General features: G+C 40.9%; 1 protein-coding gene across 4 annotated transcripts in view; it reads left to right on the top strand.

Annotated features, from left to right (window-relative positions):
* Positions 1–33: 33 nt before the first annotated feature.
* Positions 34–16,040, top strand: part of PLAG1 (PLAG1 zinc finger) — a 55,967-nt gene continuing 39,960 nt past the window's right edge. For 3 of the 4 annotated variants that reach the window (XR_006178457.1, XR_006178460.1, XR_006178456.1), the window contains exon 1: positions 34–228. The gene's annotated coding sequence lies outside the window, so the exon portion shown is untranslated. Of the gene's footprint in view, positions 229–13,353; positions 13,402–16,040 lie in introns of those variants that run through there. The other variant, XR_006178464.1, reaches the window with a different exon arrangement.

The raw sequence follows: 16,040 nt of genomic DNA, 5'->3' as shown, positions 1-16,040 counted from the left end.
GTCCAACCCGCGGTGCGTGTGGGCGGCGGGCGGTGTGGGCGCGGCGTGTGCGGCAGGCTGGGCTGCACCGCAGCGCATACACTACAATGGCTGCTGGAAGGACGGGAAAGCAAACAATTTCCAGGCCCGCCGCGTCCAGCCCGAAATATGGGGAAAAAATTACAGAAAAATCGGAGAACACTGTAAAGGGTGGAAACGGGGCGCAGAGGGGATGCTGAGGCTCCCGCGGTGAGTCTGCTGCGGGTTTGGGGGGCAAGCGCCGGGGTTTAGCAGGGAAATATCAGGGTTATTTAAATTATGAAGGGGGAGGAGGAGAAGGAGGGGGGAGAGGAGCGAGGAGCGGCGAGCGGCGAGGAAAAGTTGGTGTTAATCATCCCCGCGTCCATCCTTCTCCCCCCCCCCCCCCCAGCCCCCCCCCCCCCCCGCCCGGCCCCCCCCCCCCCCCTCGCCCCGGAGGGGGGAAAAACAGGGAAGGGGAGGCGAGCGCTGCCCCCCGCCCTCCTCCCTCGGAGGGAGAAAGCGATGATTTTCGGCAAAACCTCTCTCAGGAGTTTCCTCCACTCCTCCCCTCCCTCCCCGCGGCGCTCTGGTGGTTCGCGAGAGAGCGGGCGAGGCAGCGCGCTGCCCGGGGCCGGCGGGAGGGAGGGAGGGAGGGCGCGGGGTGCCCGGCGCAGACCCCCGCCGGGGCCGGGGCCGGGGCAGGAGCGGGAGCCGCGCGGCCGCCCCCTCCCCTCCTCGCCCGAGCGGAGCCTGTGCTGCGAAGGCAGTGACAGCGGCGAGAGCGGCGAGAGGGAGCGGAAGACATTAGAGGCGGCGGTGCCGAAAAATGAGGGAAAAAATTAATATAAATTCGCCCCCCGCCTCAAAGCGGCCGAATTTCGCACAGAAATTTCCCCCGCGGACCCGGCTACCCGGAGGGGGTCCCCCGGCCCCGGCGGCCGCCGCTTTGGGGGGGATCCGGAGCGACTTTGGGGCGCTCGCCCCCCCTTCCCCTCGGTTTTTTGGACAAAAGTGGGTTTTTTTTCCGGGGTAAAGCAACGAATTTGCCCGCTCTCCCCCTCCGGGTGGCCCGGGAGCCTTCCCCTGCCCCATCGGCGTGTGTTGGGAGCACAGTGCGGAGCCGAGGAGCGCCGAGCCGGGCTGCGCTGGGGAGGGGGATCGCTAACTGAAAGCAGGAGAGATCCGGAGAGAGAGAGAGAGAGAGCAGGGACAGCTTGTTGTCAGTATCATAAACAACCAAAATGGAGGGAGAACTGAGGCATATAACAAAATAAAAATCAGAAAAAAATGCCAAAAAATACCTAAAAATCGGGGCTGCTCCTCCTTTTCCCCCTCGAGGTGACAGGATAAAACCCCGGGCTTCCCGAGGCCGTTTTCGGGTTTCAGGGAGCAAGGAGTTAATATTTATTATTTTTTTTTTTGTTGATGAATTCTTTGGGAAGGCAAAAGCCTCCTCTCACTCGCCACCGACAATGGGGAAACGTGAAAATCCCTTTCGGGAGGCAGAGGTAGGGGGAGATGGGAGTGCAGAAAGTGCACAACTTTGGGGCAATGCGCAGCGATCCCAGATAAGATAAATGCTGCATGTGCTGCTGGATAACTTCCCTTTTTAATGCTTTTCGGGTGTTTGGGGGGGAGTTTGGAGTTGGGGGCTCCTCTCCTTTTCTCTGCCTTCTTTTTCTGTCCTTTTTATTATTTTTTTTTTTTCGGACCGGAATGCAGTGCCTTTGTAGTGTCACTTTCCTGATCTAATTAGGATGTGTGAGGCAAAGTGTAAACCTTTCCGGTTTATGAAGTGCGTTTTCGTTGCCTTTCAATCTCGAGTTTTCCTGGTGGCTCCCTCCTCTCTTTAAACTGGATCCTGCGGAGCGGTGTGGGGCTGAGGTAATGCTCCACAGGGAAGGCTCGGTGCTCCAGGCAGGCACCCCTCCTGCTCTGCCTGCTGCCCTGCCTGCCACGTCCCTTCACCTGTCTGCGTCCCACCAGGCGGGCGTTCTGCGCTCCCCTCGTTGTGTTTATGTGAAATGAGGATGCCTCATCTCGCCTCACGTTGAAGTTAATGCGAAAGTGCTGCTGATGTTGGTTCCACGTGGGATCAGGGCATTTTAAAGAGACAGCTTCTCTTTTCCTATGGTTCTCAGCGCCTCTGCCTATGGCAGGCGGGTGGTTCGTTGGTTGTTTTTTTTTTTAATGGAAAGGTATCAAATCAGCGCTGGTCTGAAAAATTAGCTGTAGATAACAGGGGGAAATGCTCAGATTCGTTCGGATCGAAGCCATTCTGTTGTGCGTCACGAGGTTTTTCTTGATGTGTTCATGTGAAGGCTGTGTTTTGGAGAGCTCTTTCTGGAGTGGGTGTTGCAGGAATGGAGGAGTCCCATGTTGTTACATTAAAACCTGACCTTGCTGTGCTACCTGTGAGCTCCCTGGGAGGAGACCCTGTGTGCGCAGTGTGGTTTCGTGGCTCTTTTGTAGGAGTTGCAAAGTGCATTATTTTTACTGTAAATAAGTTCAGTGTTACTGGGGACACTTGAGTTTGTTGAACAGCATTGCGGCCCTTGTTGTGCGCTTAAACCTTCTGAGCAGTTCCAAAAGGTTTTGAGAATGGTGCAAATAACTGTAGGTTTTAATTGGCCGAACGAGGGGCTTTTTTTTTTTTATTTTTTTTACAAGTACACCTTGGCTGTGTAACAACATCACTTGGGAGAATCGCCTCTGGCTTTGTCTAAGAAAAGGAAAAATCATCCTAACCGAGGTCTAGTTTCATGGGATACGTACGCATCTGTGTGTGCACGCGTACTTTTCGCATCCGTTCGGGCTGGTACGGTTTTTCACTTGATTTTTAACTTGGAAATGTTGAACTGTCACAGTGTGAAACACTCTGCTTCTTTGGATGATCTCCTATGGATTGTGATTTTCAGGAAAACAAGCTGTTTTAAGAAAATTAGTCTCCTCTGAGCATGGCGATTCGATATCTTTGCGAGGAGTTACAGCGTTTCCTTTGCACGTGCTTTGTTTTTGCGGACTGTGTTTGCTTCCAGGTTAGAAATGGAACACAGGTATGGAGTTTTGGAGAGGGAAGATGGTGCACTCAGCTTGTAGGGAGGCTGCTGGAGCAAATGTTTGCTTTGAACCTCTGGAATTTGAATATCAGTTGTGGCAGCCCTTTGTGTTTGATAGCATGTGTTCGCAAATGGTCCGTACCTTCCCTGCAAGTGTGACCAAAGAGCTGTTGTACAGTGGCTGTTGACTGGGGCAGCCTTGTGGTTGGAGATTTTGGAAGAAAGCTCCAAGTTTTCCACTGAGTCACACTTGTGAAAATTAAATCACATCAGTTACTCCTAGGCTTGAAAAGGAGCTCATTAGGGAAGGAAGATTAATCAGTTTGTGTGAAGGAATGACACTGAACATATTTCCATAACTGTCTTTCGGGGGTGAGCGATCTTTTTTGTTGTTAGCGAGAATTCATGCTTCAAAATTCCTTCCCAAACCCCTTTTTTTTCCTTTTTTTTTTTTTTTTTTTTTTTTTTTTTTTTTTTTTTTTTTTACACTGATCTCTTCTTTTTACAGACTGTGAAGGTATTTTGTCCTGAAATTTGTAGAAAGCTGATAAATTAATAGCAGTACACTGCATGTTGGTGTTTGGTTATTTTTAATGTACCATGGTAGGGAGCAGTGGCTGCACAGAACCAACTGCAGGGAACTGGTTGGTGGTGCTGAGAGCAGTATTTAAGAGCTCTTAAAACAGCACATCTGTGACAGTGAGTGCGAAGCATTAAATATGTTACAGCCCTTTCACCTCCTTCAGAGCTTCTGAATGATCAATTTGGTGATGCTGAGGATAGGTAGAGGCGTCCATCCTAACAATAGGAAAGAAACACATGTTGTGGGGGATGGCTCTTGACCTACAGCTGTGCATTACAAAGTAAATTCAGTGTATCCAACTATAGCAGAAAACTCAGGACATAGGGAGGAGGAAGGGTGTTCTCACAGAATTTGATGCTCTTCTGAAATGGATTTGCTTTTAAGCTATAATCCAGATGATGAGGACAATAGAAGTAGATAAATGCTACTTAGGATTGTTTCTCATGAATAGAATTACTCTCTTTTTGTAGAAAACTGAATTCTTGCAGGGATGATGCGGTGTGTAATAAAAACAGAAATAATTTTCCAAGCTTCCTTACTTCTAAGAGTTGAGCTAATCTTCTCTGTTACACATTGCTTTGGTTATATATGATTTTGCTATGTTTTTTCATGATTTTTTGAAATTAAAACACCCAAAGAAACCAAAACTGTGGGGCAGTTGTTGGTAAAACTACCCAAGTTCCTGCTGGTAAAGTGGGGAGTTGGAAGTGTATTGAAGACCTACTGAGATATTTATCAATCCTATTCACTGATGTTTAAAAGTTATTAACTTCAGTATTCTACAGCAGTACAGCAAATACGGGAATCTGAACTGACACGTATTGAACTTTTCTTGAGTGCTTGGTTCAAGTGTAATTCTTGATGTGTACATTTTACATAGTAATAATCCTGAAAAATGAGTTTTCCAATGTAGAACATTGAGATTTAAATTAAAAAACTTTGTGAGAGTGTGTGGACTTCCAAAAGCCCCTATTTCCCAGGTGCAGCCACTCCTAATGGTCGTCCATCTGCGCACGTAGGCAGTCAAAATGGTGCCCTTCAGTCCCCTCCTTTCAGGGCAGTGCATGTGTTTTAAAAGTAGGGGTTAAAGAGGGCACTACTCCTGCCCTAAATAAACTACTATTTTTAACTGTTTCAGGTTGTTTTGTTAAAAGGGATGTTTTATTTCGGTCTAAAACAAAGTTTCTGCAATTCATCAGTAACCTCTGATGTATTTAAAACTGGTACCTGTGAGCAGGCAAACACCTCTAGGGAGGGTTCTTAAACAAGTTTATCTGTTTGCCTAGGGAAAATATTCTGGAAAATGTGAAGTATGTTGCAGCACTGAGCCCATTCTCAATGCAGTGTAGAGCTAAAAGGAGCTAGCAGCCACCTCCAGCACAGGGACAGAGTGCTTGCTTCAGGGAGGGGGAATGCAGCTACCTGCAACTAGCGAGGCTTTAGCTTGCATGGCACTTGAAGGAAAGGTGCAGGATCTGTCTGCTGAGCTGCTGAGCATCTTTATCCAGCTACCAGATGTTTAGGTAGCCTTAAAGAACTGTTCAAAAATAATCTGAATATGAGAGCGAGGTAGCATTTTCTGTTGAACAAATGTAAAATGTTTAAATTTCTGAAGTGTCAGGGATTTTTTTCTTGCATTCATCTGAGGATTTTGATGATAAGGAATTGTGTGTCCTTCCTGCGAATCAAAAAATCACATCTAGAATTTAATTAAATTTATATTGATTTTTCTAAATTGTGCAAACTTGTAACTCGAATGTAAAACATATTGATTAGCCCTCGACAGAATCATTTGTGCAGCTGCCTATATTTTATTTTTAATTTTCCAAGGAACATAGTAGCCCACTGCCTGCAGTAGAGTAGGTGGCAATTACTAATGAATTTTAGGTGAACCGTTTTCCACCGAACATCAAATGTGAAAAATTCAAAGTGTATGCAGAGTTCTAAGCACCTAAGGCTAAATACAACCAGTGACCATTACTGTGAGCTGAATTTGATTTAAACAGGCTTGCTGAAGTATTTCTTGTCTACTTCAGTGTCAGTGTTTCCTTGGTGTTGTCTTATAGGGATGAATTAGCCGAAATTAACAGAATTGTATTTAAAAGATTTTTTTACAAGAGATAACATGCTTTAGGAGAAAAGTTGTAAGTTATAAGTGATGGGGCCTTCTCACAGAATATATTAAAATTGTTAGCATTAAAATGGACTCTGTGTGTCTTATAAATGGTTGTTTTAGGGTCATGGCATTGCAGCGTGTATCAGTGAGTTGAGAAGACAGCATATGTACAGAGTTGACAGTGAAGAGTGGGAAAACTGAAATATTTCTTCTTGTATTGAAGGAATAAATCCATTCATATGCTAGCCTTCTTTGTTGTAACTTCTATTCATTTTCTAACTCACTGACTGTTTAGGGTGTAGAGATACTTTGTCAAATACATCAAAAACTATGGGCAGACTGATGGGCTCGGTTGCACATGCTCAGCCCTGGCAGCTTTGTAGGCTTGTAAGGGCCAGAAGAGAGCAGAATGTATCCTGATGTGTAGAATTCTTTTTTCTTTGTTTGTTTAAAGGCAAGAAAATGGGGGAAATAAAATAAAAAAATAAATAGATAGATAGATATCCAGGACTGAACTAATGTAAAACTCAAAAGTGACATAGATAAAGGAAATCATTATAGACAAGTGTGGCTATAATCCACAGAGCAGTAACTCAAAACTCTGAGTTAAAATAGCTCCAATCAGTTTTGAGGACCCAAATGGGAATCAGGAAAGTAAAACCTAGAATTGCCATCAAATGCAATTAAGAAATAACGGTGTAATGGAACTTGGAAAAATGCAAGAAGTCTCTGTTACAGTAAACTGAATTGTTATAATCTTCTTTTGCACTTAATGTGCTAAATTCCTCTCTCAGAGGAAAATATCCCTAGAAATCAGATTAGAAAGTGTTTAAAGGGAATTATTTGTTAAAGTGGTTTTTTTTTAGTTTTTTTTTTTTTTTTTTAACTGAAGTTAAGATAACTAATAATAATCTCCTCCATCCCTCTCTAAAGAGTACTTTATTTCCTATCATTTAACTGTGTGTGTTGCACACAGCCTGTAACTTTGCTACATACTGTACAGGTAATTTACCTGCCAGCCTGACACTGGCACTAATTTCACCCTGCAGTCTTCTCTGTGGCTGTGGTTGCGTTACACTGCTGAGAGTGCCAAATCTGAAGTATTCCTCAAGAATCAAGGTGTAGGTGGTTGGTTTTGTCTCGTGCATGTATCAAACAGCAAGGAGAATGTCAGAAAGCTTATCTTCCCTCTTCACTCATTGAGTATGTATTTGTATACTACAGGATATCAGATTTACTAGTGCCTGAGTACTTGAAAAAGCCCTGCAAGTCATCTGATTCTGAATTAATGAGATCTCATTACACTAAATGTTTGAACAGCAGAAAAACCCTCTATGCAAATGGGATGTTACTGGAGCAAGTGCTTGTCACTTCCCATCAGGCTGTTGTGTGGCGTTACATACGTATTTCATATACAGGCACACATATTTGAAGGAAACATCTGGCTGGTAGGGAGGAATGTCATGTCTTTTGAATCAGTTGTAATAGAGGAATTTTTTATTGAAAAGAGACATTTTTTGAAAGAAACCAGTGATCTTATTACCAAAAAAAAAAAAAAAAAAACAGAAGGAAAGATTCTGGCAGCTTACTATTAAATTTCAATCAAGGCTGTATAGTTAGCAATAAAACGTTTACGAGTTTGTAAATGTTAATTTTCTTCAAACCCTTACTGTCATGTGTGGAATTTTCATTTGTACTAATTGTCCATTTTGTACAGCTGCCTGCATTCACAGCTTCACAGTCGGTCTGTATTTGTCACGTTGAGGTACAGATGAGATATAAATACGTAAAACTAGAAATTGCCTGCTGCTATTCTGATGTTTTCATAAAATGATATACTGCAAAGGTGTACGTTTCTGGTGTTAATTATACATTATCACTTGCTGGTGCTCTTGCCCTCACGATTATTGTAAGCAGAATGAGTGTTAAACTGAAATAAAACCAATGTAAAATCCTTGTGGGGTTCTGTGCTTTGCTTAAGAGCCAAATGCAGATGTTGTTCAAGCTTATTTTATTCTCTGGAAGTTATTGTGGTCAATACAAGCATAATTTGTTTCATCTAGGATGCTAAGAAGCTGTGAGCCTCGTAGCTTAGGGAAGAGCCTCGGCATAGTTGATCACAATAGATGCCAGTTAATTTGAACCTAGATTTTTTTTTCCCCTCTGTTACTTGACAGTTTTCTTTGATTCTTCTGAATACTGGGATTGTGTTTAGTCTAAACCACTTCCAATTATACCCCAGCACAAACATATAGCTTATGGCTATATTTTAATCAGTTTCAGAAAAAGTAATAAAAATATTATTGCGTATGCCAAAGGATGGTGTTGCTACATGCTATTTTAAATGGTGTTTAAGTATGGTTATAAGCATACCAGTACAATGAAATCAGTTCCATTCCTAAATAACAAAGTTACATTATTTGTTACTTAAAAAGTTACTGAGAATCATAATATATTAATTATCCCAATTATTCAGGCTGTTTTTAATATGTGTTGAAATAGCTTTAAAAAGTATATATGATATATTTATATCAAACTAGTTTAATTTCTCATTACTTGTAAAATGTATGTTTCCCAGTTGTAACTTTTTAAAGAGGTTTTGTCTTACCTATGCAAGCATATCCTTTCCTTTTGGTTTCAAAATCCAGTTCTTTCATTTGTTTTAAACCCTTTCATTCTCCTGAAATGAATCTGTGTCTCAAAGTGTTGATATCCATCATTTTTGTATTACAAAAATAGTGCTGAGGAGGGCTGCAAAATTAACTTATGCTGGTGATGCTACAAGTGTAAATACTGAGGTGCAGAACGATGTGGAAAACTTAATCATAGTGGTATTTGAATGATGAGGGTAGCCCCAGTCTGAATGAATGTTGAAGTGACCTGTGAGGAAGAGATGCCCAGTTCTGCAGCCTTGTAGCACTAATCAAATTGGTGATGAATGGTATCACAAGAAATGCTCAAACGTGCTCCTAGCGTGAATCATGGGAGGCAAACAGAAATCTAGATCATGCTTTCAGAAATGGGAAGCTATGAAGTCAGTTTCTTTGAAAAATGCTGTTTATAGAGGTATCCCCTGTAGTGTAATGTTATTTCACCTTTGAGAATGTGACCAGTTCAGAATATTTGAAGACAAGAAAGTTAAATCTGCCTTGAGCAATAATTTCAGTTTCTAGTACAGTTTTTATCTGTGCCTCATGTAAAACAAACTTCGTATCTTCGCAGTACTGAAATATTTGTACTGAAAGAAGTGCGTTCAAGAAGCTTTAACTGTGTTGATTAGTGGTTCATTTGATTGGAGCAGAAGGGTGCTTCAGGTTGGGGAGGTTGAGCATGCGTTGTTAATTTCAATTTTTCTGTAGTTGTTAGCCTAGTAAAGACACTGAATGTAAGGATCCTTCCTCCAGCCCCAAGTGAAAAGAGAGATGTAGTCAAGAAGGGTTTCTGATGGCTGGAATTGCTGGCCCTCAGTCTCAATAAATATTTGAGTCCTATGAATTCATGGTTTCAGTGGTACAGTCAAGTTGCAACCTTGAAACTCGTAGTATGTTTGGCTATCATGAGGTGAATTCCAGAGTTTGTTGTTAGATGGACCCGAAAGGTTTTGTCTCAGGAAGTGCTTCAGTAGTGTGCTGGTTTTACTTTTCCCAGTGTGTGTAAAGTTTTCATCAGGAACGAAGCCTTAGAAAGCCTCCCTTCTCAGAGCAAACTCTCAAAGACTTTGGAGATGTCATGAACCTCTCTTTGGGGCTATTCCTCATATAGTTTTAGTTGTTAAACTGTTCTTGAAGGTAAAATTATCTTTCCTTCTAGGCTTCCAGGCTTTATCAGAAAGGCAGCAGTTTGATATCCTGCGGTGGTTTTATCATAAAGGTTTTCAGTAGATAGGTTAACAAAAGACCTTAAAGGTGGCAGAAATTAGCTATGAGTTTGCAAGTACTCTGAAACTGTTGTGTAGTGGTATTTAAATGATACTTGTTTCATTGAGATAGGAAGACTTGTAGTGTGGAGAAGATGGAGCTTAACTCGTGCCTTAATTCTTCCCCAAATACGAATAAAAACTTGCCACCATTTTTGTTGCTAAGAAATATATCTTTGGTACGTGTAAAACATACATATCCAGCCTTTTTGTAACTTAGGCCTTTGTAAGAAATGTAAGAGGTCTCATGGATGGAGATCTCTTATGGATGGTCTGTTGTTTAGGAACGTTGTAAATTCATTATAGGATTTCATGTTTGGGGGAATAGCTGAGAGAGTATGCAGTCAAAGCCAGGTGTAGAGCTTCAGCTGTTCTGCCTCCTTATGGTGGGTGTTCAGACTGGTTCTGTGGAGGCAAAAAATTGTTCTTTTTCTTCCCACCTGTTGCATTCTTCAGTTGTTTAAGAAGTCTATTTCTTCCTGGTTTTTTTGAGAAGTATATTACAGTGGTTGGCAAAGTTATTAAATGATAATTTCTGAACTACACAGTTTGAAGATGGAAGAGGGAAACTTTTTTTCCTTCTGATTCCGACCAGATTTATTTGCATGGTTCCTTGGCCTCTTCAGCAGTGCTTTGCTATAAATCAAAGTAAATGAAGTTGAACAAAAAGTCCATAAAAACTCATGTCCCAGATTCCTCTGGTGGAGCTTAAAATACAGTTGAATGCTGACAACTCTTCTTCACAGCAGTCTCCCAAGATATTCAACCTCTACTTCATTGTCTCCAAATATCTTGATTTCCGTTTTTCTCATTCTACCTGCATCATTGGTTAACATGCAGTAGAAACTGTATTGTCTGCATAAGCCTGTTTGAGCCCACTGCAGGACAAGAGATTTATGTTAAAGTTGACATGCTTCTCAGGGAGCTAATGGTGTTTTCCCATCGTTTTTATTATTATTACAACATGCATTTGAGATTGTTTCAGGTGGCATTCGTGAAAAGGGATGATCTTTCAGGTTGCCAAGAATCAAGCTGTTCAGAATTTTATAGGTTAAAGTTAGTATTTATTTAAGCATCATTTGGAAACCGGTGGTCATTCAGGGTACATTATGGAACAGTAGAGTCATGTGCTTCTCAGCAGGGGATGCTGCTTAATGATGGCACTGCAATGTCCTGAATTTGGGAGGAGCGGACTTGCAGTGAAGGAACAGTCTCTTTCTACAGTGTGAACAGGGAACTGCTTTACTCTGGCTTTTACAAATAAATGAATCTCTGGAATAAGATCCTTCGCTCACTCACACTTCCCTTTTTTTTCCCACAGTATCAGAAATGGACACTTTAGGATAATTTTTACAAATCTGCTGTCTTGAAAGAGCAAGTATGTGTAACCGCATATGAAATTAGAGTGTGTGAAAAGGACAAAAATCCTTCTGATAAAAATCTTGGGAAAGCGTTAACTGTATTGAAAGCAAGGAAAAATAACTACTATAGTAATCTGACGGTATTTTTTTAACCATGTAGATAATGTACAGATGTCATTGGGTTTCATTCAGTGGTAGTTTCAAGCCCTCAGTAAGAGAATGTGTGTCATAATGGTAGATTTATAAAAAACAATATATGATGTATGCATGGAGGAATATTGTTTTTTGTAACAAAACCATCAGAACTTGATAGGAAAAAAGATGTATCTGTATACATCCACAACATTTTTCTGATGTGCAGAGGTTAGACACCAAGATGCACAGGTCTTCAGAGCTCTGCCCTTGTTTGTGGGAGCTGTACAAACCAAAGCTGCGCTACACTCAGCTAGCATATGGTCCTGTGCTTTCTGAGGTTCTTGAATTTCTTGGCTCTGGGTCTTAGAGTTCGGAATTAAACGTGAGATATTACTGAAGTCAGTATCATATGGTCACACCTGGGATTTTAGTCCAGTGGTGGGAGTGTATTTTTCAAAACATGAGCGTAAACATGACATGGCTTTGGACTTCTCTTTCTAGTGCTGTGGAGTGTTCCTAAGAATAAGAGCATTTTGCTTTGTCAGAATTACTGTTTCCCTCTGGTTTATTTGCTTGTAATCAAATTCTGCTCTGTAATTCTGTTACTATTATTTGCTCAGAATCGGGCTCGTATTTTTCCTTCAAATGAACACACGTCGCCTTGTACTCCTGCTGAGATGATTATGCATAACACCTCTGACTCAGCAGATCAAAAGATATGTTTGTTGAAAAACAGAATTAATATTTTGTATTTTTTTAACAGCTTAAAAATAGCTGTGTCGAAAGAGATTATGCTTTTAACATGCTAATCCACTAAGCCATCATACATCATCCTGCAGGGAGTGTTTTTATGCCAGGCAGCTGTCTCTTACCAGAGTCCATCTGAAAGGTTTCAGGTTATCACAGAAATACACCCATAAACCCGAGAGAGGCTTCTTTAATGGAATGTATGATGTGGGCATAATCGAATTGCAGCCTTTTTTCCAGGAATTGTTTTACATGTCAGTGTTGTTTGGCCTGTTTTGAGGCATTCTGGCTATTTTGAGACAAATTGATGTCTCAATTGCGGCGCTTGCAAAAAGCTTTTCTCAGAGAGGGGGTGTTAACAATTCCTAATTTGAATGTAGAATATTATGTTGTGATAGCCAAATATCTGAGTGGAATGCTTTCCTGATTACATGAAAGATAAAGAACGATGTAAATTTGTGCCAGATGGATTGGAGACTGGGAAATGCATCTGAATTTTGGTTGCTAATCTTGCCCACGTTCTTCTGACCCTTTGTTTCTTGAAGTTGCTTTTTCCTCATTCAATTTTTGTAATTCTATATCGTCTGTGTGGAGAGAGGTGCACAAAGGTTGGAAACAGCAGTACTGACTTTGCAGAAACATTTGTAAAGCGCACAAAATACAACTGAAAAGTAAACTGTCTTATCTTTTGACTTTAGGAATCCTGGATGTTACGCTTGTAAGAACAGTAGGTAGGTGTGTGAGATGGAAATTTGACTGTGGGTTTACTGCTGCTGCAGACACCAGTGACTTCTTTAGTTGTTAAATATTAAGAGAAGGAATTTGCTTCTAGTTAGATCTCTAAAATTTGCTGGAACAGCTTAGCAATGACAATTTCATTTTGCTTTACAAATGCTAAGTCAGATTGGTGCAACATAAGATATCAAGTAGTAATAACTTACCAAATGTATCTGTTCTGGCTGATTATAGAACTCTATTTGATGTTATCTGATCAGGGTGCTTGAAAATGTGTTGCTGTCTGACTGGTGAGCTGGGATGTTGCTATGATTTCCTATAGGCAAATAATCTGTAAAGAATATTTTCAGACAAGCTTGGCTGTACTTAAAACTAATAGAGTTAGGTAGGGCTGAAAAAAGCCTTCTGCAGTTTGGGCCAGTATATTTTTAAGCTGGAGAAGTATGTAATGTTATGTAATGTAAAAGATTCCTCATTTCTGATGGGATTAGCTCTGTAACTTAAAGTATGGCTCTGTGGTTGTTGTTTTTGTTGTTGTTACACAAGTAGCCATAGTACAGTGCTCCGTGTTGTACAGCCATTGCAAAAAGCAGTGAGACAAGGAGATGCATGAGAGAGAGGACAAATAAGGTGAGACAGGGAGAATATGGGAAAGAAGGTAGGATGAATTTTTGTAGGGTAAGTGAGGCATTGTAGGGCCTACACCAAGTATGCAGTGACAGCCCAAGGAACTAAGAAACTGGATTGCTGTAAGTCTGTCTACTGTTCGTGTGTGAAAATACTTCCTATAGAGTGTGTATAGTTTGTTGATGATTGTAATGCTTTCAACAAGGACTTTTGTGGTGCTGCACAGAAGTAACTATGCCAGTCTTTATGTAAAGTGTTTTTGAGTAAACTGTTGAAAAGATGACGTTCCAAACAGCCACAGTTTGAAAACCTGATAAGGAAGGAATCGTCGTGAATTGTTTTGTTCCAAAGCTGTATACTTAGTCGTCCTGGCAGATAGCTCTCACTCCTCTAAGGCTGTGCTCTTGCAGAACGGTTAGATGCAGTTACCTACCTTTGAGCTGATTCCTGGAGTTAGCCTAAATCGAATGGCAGCAAAGCAGGACATAAATCACTTTGTGGATCTGGGTTGTTAACCGTACTAGTGAAAAACATTCTTTGGGTCACCAGTTTAAAAGAAAACAAACAAACAAAAACCCACCACCACCTAGATAGTCTTGTGTGTGATTAGGATAGGTATTACTCTGTTCATGCATACGGCCAGAAACAGAGAATGTCTCTAAATTCAGCAAGTGGTGTGTGTTGCTCTAAAGGCAGCAAGTGACTCATGTGACTGTCTTAGCAGCTGGGCAGCAAGATTAGAGAGCTACTATGTACACATTCCCTTAGGGGGGGTCCAAGCTATTGCTAAATGAAGTTGTGTTACTGCCAACAACTGAATAACGGGCATAAGGAATAGTAAATAAATGTGTCATAAGGTTACCTCAGTGGTCGTTTCAGATGATCTTTAGAGAAGAAAAATGTCTCGAGGTTTCTGTTTAGAAGACTTTTATTTTTTTCCCCTAACACGTCAACTTCGTACGTCATTACATATCTATTGTCCCTTTAAGTTTGCAGATATGTAAAAGTCATCTTGGAATGGCTGTTCCTGACACTGCAGGAAAAAAATGAAAGTGTTAGTGAGTGAAGAATCTTATTCCAAAGAAATCCTTTATTTGTAAAAGTGCTAAAAATATGCTTGTATCTTGAAGTATTTTGATTTGGACTGAAATTGGCAAAGCATGTACTTCTTGGTCACTAGCTAATTTGAAGACTTATTCATGATGTTATTCCTCATGTATTTCCTAATTGTAAGAATTTGTGAAGTTTGTTCCAAATTGTCTTTAAGTTTTCCTGGCATGCCAATATGGATTAGTGGAATACGTGTTCTTTTTATTTATTTTTTTTCAAGCTTCCCTAATCGAATTCTTTTTTTTTTTTTTTTTAAGCTCAGATGCTTGCTTTTTACAAGAAAGTTACAAAACATTTCTGAATGCTTTGTCTTTTTTACATATTTACAGTTACACGTAGGTCTTTAATATATTATTTTTGTGTGTAAACTCAAAATTGTTGCCCTGTCAAATACCACTGTAGGACTAAACCTTCCAAGAGCTCCGTTCAGTCTTGAGGACTGAAGGACGTGCACTTGATGGCTGCAGTCAAGTAAATTGATACAGAAATCAAGAAGATGTGAATGTGAAGCTCCCTAGCACCATTTTTAGCATCATCATTCAGGCCATTATTATGTCTTACAGCTGAGAATTTATTTACCAAAGAGGAATTTTTGTGTTTGAAAAGACCAGGTGGACAAGAGGTCAAGCCCTTGATCAATTCATTATAGTAAAAGAGTACCAGACGTGTGTTCCTAGCCATCATTACTGCATCCTGCTGCCTCTAAAAACTACCAACTGATTGGTTTTTTGGTCTGCTTTGGATTTTCTGTTTTCTCTTTTTTCCTACTTAGAAACAACTGGTTTCCTATTTGTTACTCTCTTTCATGTTGATTGCAAGTTCGTGTGACTGTTCCTCAGCAACAGTTTTGATTTATATCTCTAATAAAAATGTTGAACATCATATAAAATTGCCTGAAGTTGCCAGTGCATCAGACAGCTACCTTCCCAAGGTGAACCATCCTTTTAATAACAGTGTACAACACCTTGTTGATCTGGTCTTTTTTTGTCTTTGCATGTGTAGATTTTTCTTTGTAATGAAGTCTCTGACTGTTTAGTGTTTTGAAATCTTCAATTTATAGGCATTCTTTTTTGTTTGTTTGTTAGTTTTTTTTTAGTTGGTTTTGATTCATCCTCCTCTGAATCTTTGGTTACTATTTTTTTCCATGTACTGTTTTCCTCTACCAAAATGCTGTCGTCATTTTTTGGTCACACATTACTCATCAGTTGCAAAAGAAAAGTGTGTGTTCTTGTTTCTTTATTGCTTAGTTGGATGGTGCTCTGTGACATTGGAGCATGAGCAAACGGAGGGGTACCTGTCTGTCGGTAAGGAGTTGCAGATACCATGCAAGCAGACTGTGGCTGAGGATATACCTGCAGAATGCATCAGTCCTCTGAAAAGCAGTAGCTACTTCTATGCATTTATGGATTTGTGCTTTTCTCGATGTGAGCCACCAGAAACATCCATCTTCCAGCAGAGTTTCAGGTTCTGAGCTCTGCTGTCCTGTGCTGCCAGGACACAGACACAAGTCCCCTGAGCTCTGACCTCTCTCATGCCAAAAAACTGCTGCAGCATGCAGATTGCACGGGGCTGCTTCCCTATCCTACAGCATGCTGTGTTTGCTCAGAGCACCTTTCGCATCATTGGAAGAATCATATAAACAGCTGTCCTG

This window comes from Lagopus leucura, unplaced genomic scaffold, assembly GCF_019238085.1.
Source record: "Lagopus leucura isolate 7727_CA_CO unplaced genomic scaffold, USGS_WTPT01 Super-Scaffold_100002, whole genome shotgun sequence".
Lineage (NCBI taxonomy): Eukaryota > Metazoa > Chordata > Aves > Galliformes > Phasianidae > Lagopus > Lagopus leucura.
The sequence above is the reverse complement of the archived record's forward strand: the minus strand, read 5'-3'. Positions and strand labels throughout refer to the sequence as shown.